General features: G+C 43.9%; 1 pseudogene; it reads right to left on the bottom strand.

Annotated features, from left to right (window-relative positions):
* Window positions 1-9,784: 9,784 nt before the first annotated feature.
* On the bottom strand, window positions 9,785-11,687 carry LOC100664827 (heat shock 70 kDa protein 1-like; annotated as a pseudogene).
* Between the last annotated feature and the right edge of the window lie 1,201 nt (window positions 11,688-12,888).

Genomic DNA, 12,888 nt, shown 5'->3' with positions numbered 1-12,888 from the left:
AAGGACATCATGCTTAGTAAGGTAGAGGATCAGTGAAAAAGAGGAAAACCCTCAATGAGCTGTACTGACACAGTGGCTGCAATAATGGGCTCAAGCAAAACAGTGATCATAAGGATGGTACTGGACCAGGCAGTATTTTGTTCTTTTGTACATAGGGTCTCTATGAGTTGGAACTGACTCAAGGGCACCCAACAACAACAACATCAATAGCACCTACTGCTGTGTCTGAATATAGAAGGAGCTCAAAATAAATTTGTTCAACTGAACTGGAGTTGACATAACTGAGCTGAACAGTCAGACCCATCAATCCTACTCCACTACCTAATGGGTTGACCTTTTCTCTTCCTAATCCTCGAGAATCCTGAAACGACACCAGCCTCGAGTGTGCAAATTTGCTCCAAGAGGTAAACCCTGCCCAGGTTCATGCCCTAGAGATGTAGGTTTCGACATTTTGATATAAAGCGCAACATCGGTGCATTTAAATAAGCAAGTGTGGGACTAGCATTCTGCATATATTAGAATGTTAATGCTGAACCTAAGGTAGGGTTGTGCTGAAAAATTTCCTAGGCACAGAAATAGACCAGCAGCAGGAAGGGAGGGAGACAGAGGAGGAGTAAGGTAAGAAAACAGAATGGCAGTGGGGGCAGCCAAGGAAGGAAAAAATAGGCTAGGGCTTATGGGACCTACATTTTACCTTCTTATTTTCTAGTGGAGCTTTGAATTTTTCACCCCCTCTCACGGTATCATTGACATTAAATATCCAATCTTCTATGCCCCACATCAACTTGAGTAATCTACCCCAACCAAGGTTGGCTGCACCTGCTCTCCTCCTCCTTCCTCAATTCACGTTAAGAATGCTCACACCATACATTACTACTGGGACTTAAAAAATGATTTATTTTGCTACACGATTCAGACCTTTGAACCAGACTGGATGCTGGGTGTTTTTTGACACAGTAGTTAGGGATAAAGGGGGAGCTTGGGGGATTGTGGAGTTCTGCCTTTCTATAAATCACTAATTTTATTGTAGTAAATAGAGGTCACCTCCTGGAACTTCAATAGCCTGCCTTGAAAAATGGTGTGAAACTACCAGTGTCCATCAAAAGGGAAAATAGGATGAATGGAATGTAGGGGAAACAATATTTTCTCTGTTTTAGTCAAGGCCACATCAAACATATGGCTTGTATGGTCAGGGCTGCTTTTAAGGGTTTTAACCCCCACCATGCTGTTGTTGTTGGGTGACGTTGAGTCAATTTTCAACTCATAATAACCCCATGTGTTACAGAGTACCACCGCCCATAGCTGAAATCTTTATGGAAGCAGTTTGCCAGGACTTTCTCCTGCAGAGTGGCTGTATGAGTTCAAACCTGAAAGGTGCTTAACTGTTGCTTTACCAGGCTCCTGGAGGTGGACTGGAAATCCTGGTGGTGTAGTGGTTAAGTGCTATTGCTGCTAACCAAAAGGTCAGCAGTTGGAATCCAACAGGTGTTCCTTGGAAACTCTATGGGGCAATTCCTCTCCATCCTATAGGGTCACTATGAGTCAGAATTGACTCGACAGCAATGGATAGAGGTGGACTAGCAACTCTCAGTTGTGTATTTGAGCATGTTGTATATTGTCCCTGCCCCAGAGAAGAAGTTAAAGACCAAGAATGGGGCAAAGTAGCAGGAGAGGGTGGTTGTTGTTGCTGTTAGGTGGACAGGGTAGGGCCTTGGAGCTGCCATGAGCTTAGAAAGACCTAGGCCAGAAGGGAAAAAGCTTAACAGCATATTTCAAAACTGTCCCGACTTGGCTGAGAATGATAAAAATAGGTACCATCTATGGCACCCATCTGTCAGTTTGTCATACTGTGGCGGCTTGTGTGTTGCTGTGATGCTGGAAGCTATGCCACTGGTATTTTTGAGTACTAGCAGGGTCACCCATGAGAGACAGGTTTCAGCAGAGCTTCTAGACTAAGACAGGTTAGGAAGAAAGGCCTGGTGATCTACTTCTTAAAATTAGCCAATGAAAATCCTATGCATCACAACAAAATATTGTTCAATGTAGTGATGGAAGATGAGTCCCCTAAGTCGGGAGGCACTTAAAATACACTGTAGCTGCAATAATGGACTCAAGCATACCAGCAATCATGAAAATGGCACAGAACCAGGCAAAGTTTTGTTCTGTTGTACATGGAGTCACCATGAGTCGGAGCCAACTTGATGGCAACTAGCAACAACAGCATGGCAAGGATTGCAAAGGCAAACACATGCAGGGGTCACGGAGGGGATGTAAATGACAAACGTGACCAGGTAGAGTCTGTGCTAAACTGAGATACTGTAGCTTAGTTTATTCAACACCTTTCCAAATCCTTTCTTAACTCCGGAGGCAATGCAGGTAAGTCCCTGACTTACAACATAGTTGAGTTACAAGGAACCACACTTACGACAGTCCTTTTTTTGTACATCTTAATGCCATGTGGAACAGCTCATAGATCATGAAGAAGCCACATTGACAGATCAGGGCTTAATGAATTTTGAAGAGGAAAGAAATGCTGAAGAAGGAAGAAACGATGAGGAAGAGGAAGAAGAGAAGCTGTCAAAAATTTTTACAGTGAAAGGGTTCGCTGGCATTTTTTCTAAACTAAATCAGGGGCTTCAGTTGCTTGAAAACATGAACCCAAACACTCATTGCTAAAGTTGATAAGCAGATTCTGAAAGGGTGATACATTACTGAGAAATATATGAAGACAAAAAGAAAAGGACCATGCATACAGCTGTCACTAATCTTCTGGGATAATCCAGAAGATCCAGAACCTTCCACAAATGGAGTTATTACCACAACTGACAAAATTCCAACATAGTCCAACTCTTCTTCGTTGTTGGAGTAAATTTTAATCATCTGTGTATTTTTTATGTTTGTACGAATTAAAATATTTCTGTAAGGTTATATGTAAAGTTTCAAACCCCAAAGACAAATAAAGATTGGATTTATAAAGATATTGATCATAAAAGGCAATAATAATGAAAACTAAAAAAAAAAAAAAAAAAAGAGGTATTTCACTTAATTAGAGTGGACTTAAAATCGGGGACTCCCTGTAGCCGTAAGCTGTGGCCAAATATGACTTAGTTCTGAGGCAAATCCCTGGGGAAGTCTTCTTTCCTGTATAGAAAGCGAGATCTTGCTAGGAGAGATTTTGTCCCTTCACCTCCCCCACCCCCTTTTTCTGCCTGATGCCATGGCTGGACGTGCAGCAGCCGCCTTGAGATAATGAGGACCAAACCCCACATGCTAATGATGGCAGAGCAGCAAGACAGAGGAGCCTGGGTCCCTGAAGACACTGCTAAGCCTCAGTGCCAGCCCTAGACTTCTGACCCTGGGACATCTTACTGCATGAAAAAAAAAATGAATTAACTCCTTCCTTGTTTAAACCACTGTGCTTAGGTTTTCTATTATACCCATGTTGATGTGCTGTCTTCAGCTGCTTACTGAGAGGTCGATCGTTCAAACCCACCAGCAGCTCCAAAGAAGAAAAGACCTGGTGACATGCTTCCATAAACATTAAAAAAAAAAAAAAAAAAACTAGTCCATAAACATTACAGCCTCAGAAACCCTATGGGCCAGTTCTCCTCTGTCCTATAGGGTCACTATGAGCTGGTATTGACTTGACAGCACACAACAGCAACAGCTCTGTCCATTGTTGCCAGGTAAGAATACTGGCCCAGTGTCAGCAGATATTCTGAGTTTTCAAGAAAAGATCTAAATCTAGACTTTTTTTTTTTACATAGAATTTTCCAATTAACAGTTGGGAATTGATTGCAATAGAGGTAATAAAATTGTTTTTTTTTTTTTGAAAATACACTTCCAGTTTGTGACCTCTGACTTACAGAATGTTTACTCTGGGTGGGCCAGGTGCTATGCTAAGGACTTTATATGGATTATCTCATTTAATCCTTACAACAATGCTGGGGTAAGGCCCTTATTACTTCTGTTTTACAGATAAGATCACTGAAGCTCAAAGTTTAAGTTAATTTACCCAACGTCACAGCAAGTAAATGATGGTTGTTGTTAGGTGCCGTCGAGTCAGTTCCAACTCATAGTGACCCTATGTACAGCAGAACTTAACAGTGGCCAGTCCTGCACCATTCTCACAGTCGTTGGTTATGCTCGAGCCTATTGTTGTAGCCACTATGTCAGTCCTTCTTGTTGAGGGTCTTCCTCTTTTGAGCTGACCCTCTACCAAGCATGATGTCCTTTTCCAGGGACTGATCCCTCCTGATAACATGTCTAAAGTATGTGAGATGTAGTCTCACCATCCTGGCTTCTAAGGAGCATTCTGGCTGTACTTCTTCCAAGACAGATGGTTCTTTTGGCAGTCCATGGTATACTCACCATTCTTTGCCATTAGAAAATCTCATGCCTGACATTGGAACAGCCTTTTTTAATGACTGCTGTATTGAATCCATCAGAATCACTGGGTGATGATAATGATTAATGCACTTGGCTGTTAACAGAAAGGTTGGAGGTTCGAGTCCACCTAGAGGCACCTCAGCAGAAAGGCCTGACGATCTACTTCTGAAAAAACCAGCCAGTTCTACTCTGACACTTAGGGCGTTGCCACGAGTTGGAGTCAACTCGAGAACAACTGGAAAAATATTGAATCAGCCAATGATTGCCACTGTAATGCTGCTTAACAAACTACCCCAAAACTCAATAGCTTACAAGCATTTATTCTCATGCCTAGGGGTAGGTGGGTGAATTTTGGTTTTGGGTGGGCTAAGCTGGGATCAGTTGGATGACTTGGCTTCAGTCTATGAGCCCTCTGGGATAGGCTCCAGACCTATTGGGGGCTTGGGTTCTGTTGGCTCCACATGTGTTCCTTCTGGAGCCCAGGGAGAAGGGGCGGTGGCCCTCCTGGGTGCCCTCTTTCCTTGGTGGGACTCAGAATGCAAGAACTAAGCCAAATGAGGTAGTGCATTTAAGGCACCTAGTCATGTTATGTCTGCTAACACCCACTGGCCAAGCCCAGCATTATAGTGCAAGGGCATATACTTTGCCCACAGTGAGAGGAAGAATGAGTATTGTTCAACAGGATCCAAACAAGCGCAGCTATGCTGCATAGTCTCAGGAAAAGCTGGCTTTCATTATGATGAAACAAAGACTCCTTTTTTCCCATTGCCCATTTGCAAAAGTGGCAAGTGATACAAGGACCTGGTAAATTGGGCACTAAGCTGTTTGAACCCATCTAAAATCAATTCATTTTAGAGATGCCATACCTTTCAGATGAAGTTACACCCTACGAACTGTGGTCCAACTCCAACTTCTGGAACGCAACTAACAGAAGGTGGGGAGGAGTTGGTGGGAAGGTATTCCAACTCCCGTTTGGGAAAGACCTTTCATCTCATTCCAGTTCTGAGTGGTAGAAGATATGACTGGTGCCTTCCATGGCACCTCCTGCCCCAGGAGGGTCTTGTCTCCTTTTCTTCTTCCATTCTTCTTTTTTGTCTTTTTCTCCTCTGTCTCCAGCACTCTGGAGTATTCAGTCGCTGAATCATTCAATCAGTAGGCATTAATTGACCCTCTTTGTTGTACCAGGCACTGTTCTAGGTGCTGGAGAAGAAGTGAGAACAGGATTGAAAAGATCCCCAGTCTCATGGAGCCTTCTTGTAGTGGAGTTCCATTCAACCAGCCAGTTGCCATCGAGTTGATTCCAACTCATGGAGACCCCGTGTGTGTCACAGCATAAGTGTATGTATTTATACGTATGTGTATATACACATATATATGCACATATACATATTGTATATACATGTATGTGTATGTACATATTTTTTACACAAATGATCACGTTATGATTTTTCGCTTAATTGTATATCTTGGTGGTTGTTCCTTATCAGTATAGAGAGCTATGTGATTCTTTTATTGGCAACATAGTATTTCATTATGTAGATGCCACAACGTACAAACTCTTGATAGTTCTCAACTTCTGTTGTTGGTTAGGTGTTGTTGTTGTTAGTTGCCATCTAGTCAATTCTGTCTCAAGGCGACCTCATGTGTACAGAGTAGAACTTGCTCCGTACAGTTTTCAGGGCTATGACCTTCTGGAAACAGATCACCAGCCTTTCTTCTGAGAAGTCTCTGCGTGGGCTCAAATTGCCAACATTTTGGCTACCAGTCAAGCGCCTCACTGTTTGTGCCAATTGTTGAGCAACAACATTCTGAAATCCTCCAAAGTGGAGTTTCCAAGTCAGATTGAGTGACAAATAGAGATATTGAGGGTATTTCTGCATTTCCCTTGGGTCCTTTCTTGTCTATTTCAGCTTCTAGTAGCTCCCAGCAATCTTTTTCACCTGTCACCCTTGTCTCCCCATATGTGTCTCTGTGTCCATTCTGCACTTTTATAACTCAGAGTGATTAGATTTAGAATCCACCTTACTCGGTACAACCTAGTTAATACAATGAAGAAAACTATTTCCAAATGGTATCATATTTACAGTATAGGGGCCAGGATTTTAATACATATTTTTGGGGGGACACAATTCAAATTATAATATGCCCCTTGCAATTTAGTAGTGGCAAATACATTTTTCACACTTATTATGTTCCTGGCAGAGAACCAAGTGCTTTCCCTACATCCTCTGATCACCTCACAACAACCCTGTAGTGAAGATGATGTCTTATTCTCATTTTTTTCAGATGGGGATACTGAGTCACAGACATATTGTGGTGGTGGTGGTGTGCCATCAAGTTGATTCTGACTCATACACCCAATGTGACAAAGTAGAACTGACCCATAGGGTTTTCTAGGCTGTAATCTTTACAGGAGCAGATTGCCAGGTCTTCTCTCCAGTGGTGCAGCTGGTGAGTTTGAACCACTGAACTTTTGATTAGCAGATGAGTGCTTTACCCGTTGTTCCAACAGGGCTTCTTCACAGGCATGTTGTTTGACCACATATCACCAGATATCAATAAAGAAAACAGTTCAAAGCATGGTCTGTATCACTCAGACTACCCAGGTTAAAATCCCAGCTTTCTCTAAATGGGTAGCTTTAGGAAAGTTGCCCTTCCTCTTTGCGCCTCAGTATCCTCCACTGTGATATGGACACATTCTTGGGAGGATTAGTTAATGATAGAAAATGCCCAATAAAATTTGGCCGTCATCATTGTCTACTGACTCCTCAAGCTGGAATTTCATTCTCTATATTTTACTGCGTCTAAGTAGTCCAACTTATTTTGTTCTGTTTTTAAATAAAGGTAAAACATGTACTCTAAGATTTTGAGAAAATAAGTAAAAGAGGCAAAATAAATGTTCTATGCAAGAAATTCTCAAGGAGCAATTTTTAAAAAATGTTACTGGAACCATCCTCATGGCTGAGCAGCATGGACGGCTGGGGTTTCCAGGCGGGAGCAGATATACCACTGTGAGCAGCAAAAAGCGATGGAAGCAAAAGTCTGCACCAACTGTTATGCTCATCTGCAGAAATCCAAGCACTCTGCATTCTAGAATAATTTGATCCACACCATCTGGCAGCTTGAAAGAAAAGAAAAAGAAGAAGAGGAAGAAGAAACAACAGCCATGTAGCATGAACGTAATTCCCAAGCTAAGTTATGCACTCCCATTTGCTTCATGTAATATGAGCCAAATTTAAACATGTCAACATCTCAACAATTGCTGATTTTTCAAGTGCTTTATGATGCATCTGGTGGGTGCTCATCGAATGTTCTTCAATGATGGTGACATAAATGTATTTACTGATGTATAGTGTATTGAAAAAACAAACCATATATTGTAATGTCCTTTAAACTAAAAAAAAAAAAAAATTTTTTTTTTTTTTTAGTTTGCTTTTGCATAAATTGAGGCTCTTGGGAATATGTGGTTGAGGTTTAAAAGAGCATGACTATGTTTTAAAATGTCCCAAGCATCATAATTATAGTGCTTACAAACTATTTCGTCCACTTCCCTCATTTTAAGTGTAAGAAAACTTAGCCCAAGTTTAATTTTTGATAATACAAAAGGAGAGAAAGAGTCCAAGAGCCCTGGACACCCAGCAGGGAGGAAAATGGGGGAGAGAGGTGAAGCTGGACCATACAGGCTCCCAAACACTAGGACACTGGTGCCTCCTTCCTCCTCTCCTGGGCTGTGACTTCCTGGAGAGGTAACAGGTTCAAGCTGCTACCAAGGCTTAGCTTCTCTTTTTCTTTGCCTTTAAATTTGCTCTGAGGTGGAGATTAATGTACCCAAGGTTTACTAGGAAGGACTCTTGGGATTGATGCCTGCGGAAAGGAAATGGAAACAGGACCGGGGCGAGGAGAGGTTGGGCCGTGACGCAGTTTCAGTGGGGGCCCCGGCCAGCCCTATGAGATGTTCTGAAGTGGGGATGACCCTTCAGAACTGTTCTAAGCTGGGTGAGGGGGCCGGGAATTTATACCCCTCACTGATCAGTCAGTAGATGTGGGCCACCGCAGGTCCGGGTGTTTCCTTCTGCTCAGGCAGTCCTTGAAGTGACTCACAGCTGAGGGCTGGATACAGGCAGCATTCTCAGCAGCCTGAGGAAGCAAGTCCTTCCTTTCTGAAGGGATGTTGGGCAGCACATCACAGCATCCACCACACTAGCAAGGTACCTGGCACATAACAAGCCCTCAGTAAACGTCTGTTGAATGGATGAGCCCATTCAAAGCCTCAGGACAGACCTTGTGAGGGACGGAATGCGTTGTCGCCTTTACGATGTGATTTAGAGACAGTGAGAGGAAACCAGTTCCCCCAAAGTAAAATAAAGCTCCATTTAACCTGTCTGACTAGTATCTGAAATTTCTCAATGTTTTTAGGCAAAGGAGGCATTCCTAAACAGGGGCCACCTCTGATGTGTGCGGTTCTAAGACACAACTTGAGGTATTATCTTGAATATCACGTATCACATTCCCTTTTCATTTTAGGCACAAGGAAACTAAAAATTTGCAACTCGTCTATAATAATGCATAGAACCTTCAAAATTGTGCTCTCCCTGGTCCCTATACCCCTGCCACCTTGTTCCTGACATTCTATTCTAATGTTTAGTGTTATGGATTGAATTGTGTCCCTCCAAAACATGTGTTGAATTCCTGGCCCTTGTGCCTATTGATGTGATCTTGTTTGAAAAGAGGTGTTTTCTTTTGTTATGTTAATGAGACTATATCACTGTAGGGTGGATTCTAAATCTAATCACTTCTGAATTATAAAAAGACCAGAATACAATGTCCTCAAATTATACATATAGAAAAGTGTTGACTTGGCAAATGTTTTGTTTTAAAGAACATAAATATATATGTATTTTAAAAATAAATATATACTTAAATATATGCATATACATGTACATATATACATAATATCTATATTTACCACAATTAAAAAAAAAGACCAAAATAGGCAAAAAGACACACAATTAGGGGAAGAGAGACACCAAGGGAGGATTGTCTGCCAGCCGAGGAACCATGGAATGCCCAGGGCTACTGACAAGGAAGCAATTGACATGGCTAAGATCCAGATTTGGATTTCCAGCCTTCTAAAAAAAAATTTTTATTTATTTATTTTTTTATGAGAAAATAAATTTCTGTTCTTTACAGCCTCCTACTTGTGGTATTTCTGTTGCAGCACTACTAGCAAACTAAGATATTTACTTTCCCTGATTCTTGCGTTTTATTATGTATTCATATCTTATTCTTTTATGTGTCTCCAATAGTCCCATGAATACTGTATGTTTATTATTTTCTCACAACACTTAACAGTCTGGGATTCAGTTTCATTGATATGGTTTTTCATTCTATGACATCAGGGCTAGTAGATAAGACCATCAGAATTACTCTGGAGTCTTTAATGGAATGTCTTCACCTTGAAAATGTACTCTTTTGGCTCAACGAAATCATAGTGGTACCTTTAGGTTATATAGAGGCATTCCTCATAAGAACTAGTTGTGCAAATTTTATGAAAGGCAACTTTTGATTCCCGGATTTAGTCTCTATATTAAATATATAAGGCAAATATAAGGCAATGCAAAGTCTTGAATCCCAGCCATCTCAAAGACATACGTGGACAATCGAGAGAACGGTCCCTAACCTACCTTCTCAATGGTGGAACCAGAAGCAGAGCCCCCCTGGGGAGCTTGAGCCCCAAAGCCACCAGCTCTGGGACCACCCATCCCCTGGTATAGTCCACTAAAGATGGAGTTATATACCTGCTCCAGCTCCTTCCTCTTGTGCTCAAACCTGTCCTTCTTGGCCAGGGTGTTGGCATCCAGCCAGGAGATCACCTCCTGGCACTTGTCCGGCACCTTCTTCTTGTTGGCCTCCTGATCTTGCCCTTGAGCCCCTTATCCTCCACTGTGCTCTTCATGTTGAAGGGGTACAACTCGAGGGCATTCTTGGCAGACACCCTCCCATGTAAACCTTGTCCTCGGCTCTGTACTTCTCAGCCTCCTGCACTATGCACTCGATCTCCTTCTTGCTCGGGAGGCCCTTGCCCTTGGTGATGGTGATTTTGTTGGCCTTGCCTATGCTCTTGTAGGTGGTCTCGATGTTCAGGATGCCATTGGCATTGATGTCAAAGGTCACCTCGATCTGAAGCATGCCTCTGGAGGCCAGAGGGTGCTGCTCAGCTCTAATAGACTCAGCAGGTTGTTTCCATGTATCATGGCCATCTTGCCTTCAGACACCTGGATCAGCACCCCGGGCTGGTAATGGGAGTAGATGGTGAAGATCTGCATCTGCTTGAGGGGGATAGGGAGCTGTACTTGATTGGGGCAGTCATGACACCCCCAGCTGTCTCCAGCCCCAGCAACAGGGAGCCATGTCCAGCAGCAGCAGGTCCTGTACATTTTTGGACTTGTCCCTCATCCGGATGGCTGTCTGCACCTCTGCCCCGCAGGGCACTGCTCATCGGGGTTGACGCTTTTGCTGAGGTCGCACCTGTTGAAGAAGTCCTGCAGCAGCTTCTGCACCCTGGTGATGCGTGTGGAGCCCCCACCAGGACCAGTTTGTGGATCTGCGCCTTGTCCAGCTTGGCATCATGTAGAGCCTTCTCCATGGGCTCCAGGGTTCCGCACAACAGATCAGAGCACATCTCCTCAAAGCTTACCCTGGTTTGTAAGTCGATGCCCTCGAACAGGGAATGCACCTCCAGGTTTGGCCTGGGTGCTGGACAACAGGCTCCTTTTGGCCCTATTGTTTTGGCTGATGTCCCTCTTAAACTCCTCCATGAAGTGGCTCACCAGCCTGTTGTCAAAGTCCTCTCCACCCAGGTGGGTGTCCCTAGCTGTGGCCTTCACCTCGGAGATGCCATCCTCTATTGTCAGAATGGACATGTTGAGCGTGTGGCAGCCAGGTCAGAGATGAGCAATTTGCGCTCCTCCTTACCTGTCCGGTCCAGGCTGTAGGCGATGGCGGTTGTCATGGGCTTGTTGATGATCCTCAGCACATTTCAGCCCCCAGATCACCCCCACATCCTTGGTGGCCTTGTGCTACAAGTTGATGAAGTAGGCTGGCACAGTGATCACTGTGTTCCTCACCTAGTAGCCCAGGTACGCCTTGGCAATCTCTTTCATCTTTGTCAGCACCCACGGACGAGACATTCTGGATTAAAAAGCCTTGGTCTCCCCCTTGTAGCTCACCTGCACCTTGGGCTTATCTCTGTCGTTGATCAACTGGAAGGGCCAGTGCTTCATGTCTGACTGCACCACCGGGTCGCCGAACTTGTGGTGGATCAGTGGCTTTGTGTCGAACAACGTGTTCTGTGGGCTCAGGGTCACCTAGTTCTTGGCTGCAGCCACTCAGTGTCAGTGAAGGCTACATAGCTGGGGGTGGTGTGGTCATCCTGGTCGTTGGCGATGACCTCCACCTTGCCATGCTGGAACACCCCCACGAATGAATAGTTGGTGCCAGGTCAATGCTGACGGCCATGCTTTTAGCCACGTCTGGTCTCTGCTCTCTCCCTGCCCTGAGGTTCAGGCCTGGAATCAGTGGGTGGAAGCCACGACAAGGGGCGCTGGCTCTTTGGAAAGCAGGAGCCTGAACGCACCGGAGCTGCTCTTGGAGGTGTGGGCTTTAAAAGTGTCATTATCGTCCTTCAGGCATAAATAAATCTTTTCAGTCATAGCTTTTAGTGATTTTGCATTAAAAACTCCAACAGCCAGTTTCTTTGGCATGAGCAACAACTGCTTCCATCCACTGGTCTCCACTGGGTGGGCAGCTCTGGTCTCTGTGGAGTTAACAGGTGGCCCTGATCTCTGCCTTTGAGGAGGCAGCAGCACTGAGGTGTTAGAGCAAAACTGTCCTTCTTGAAAAAGGCTGCTCCTAATTCAGTGCTCACTCAGGCAGCCAAGAAATTGAGGGCTCTGCCCATTGTGAAAGGAGCCCTGCTGGTGCAGTGGTTAAGAACTTGACTGCTAAAACCCACTAGCCACTCTGTAGGAGAAAGATGTGGCAGTCTGCTTCCGTAACGATTACGGCCTTGGAGGCCCTATGGGTCAGTTCCACTCTGTCCTATAGCTTCACTATGAGTTAGAATAGTTTCAACGGCAACAGGTTTAGTTTGTTTTTTTGGTCCATTTGAGATTAAATAATAAAGCAAACGAAGACGTCATATGGTGTTTCCGTGGGACTTGTGGGTTCGCCATGAGTTGGAATCAACTTCACAGCCACTAACATTTGACACAGGCCTGGTATTGTTGAATGGGATTGAAATTGTAGAATGAATTCTAATCTATAGCCACTGCCATATACTAGGCTTTTGGGAATGCACTCCAACATACTGGTGGGCGCTGAGTCCTCCCTGGGGTTTTTAATCTACCCAGGTATATGGATGCCACTTGAGCCTATCTCTTTTCCAGAGCAGAACTAAAGTCCTCTCTGGTCCATAACTGGCTATATATTTTAAAGATC

The sequence above is a fragment of the Loxodonta africana genome, chromosome 5 (assembly GCF_030014295.1).
Source record: "Loxodonta africana isolate mLoxAfr1 chromosome 5, mLoxAfr1.hap2, whole genome shotgun sequence".
NCBI classification, from domain to species: domain Eukaryota; kingdom Metazoa; phylum Chordata; class Mammalia; order Proboscidea; family Elephantidae; genus Loxodonta; species Loxodonta africana.
Note: the sequence above shows the minus strand (reverse complement) of the source record. Positions and strands in the feature narration are given on the sequence as shown.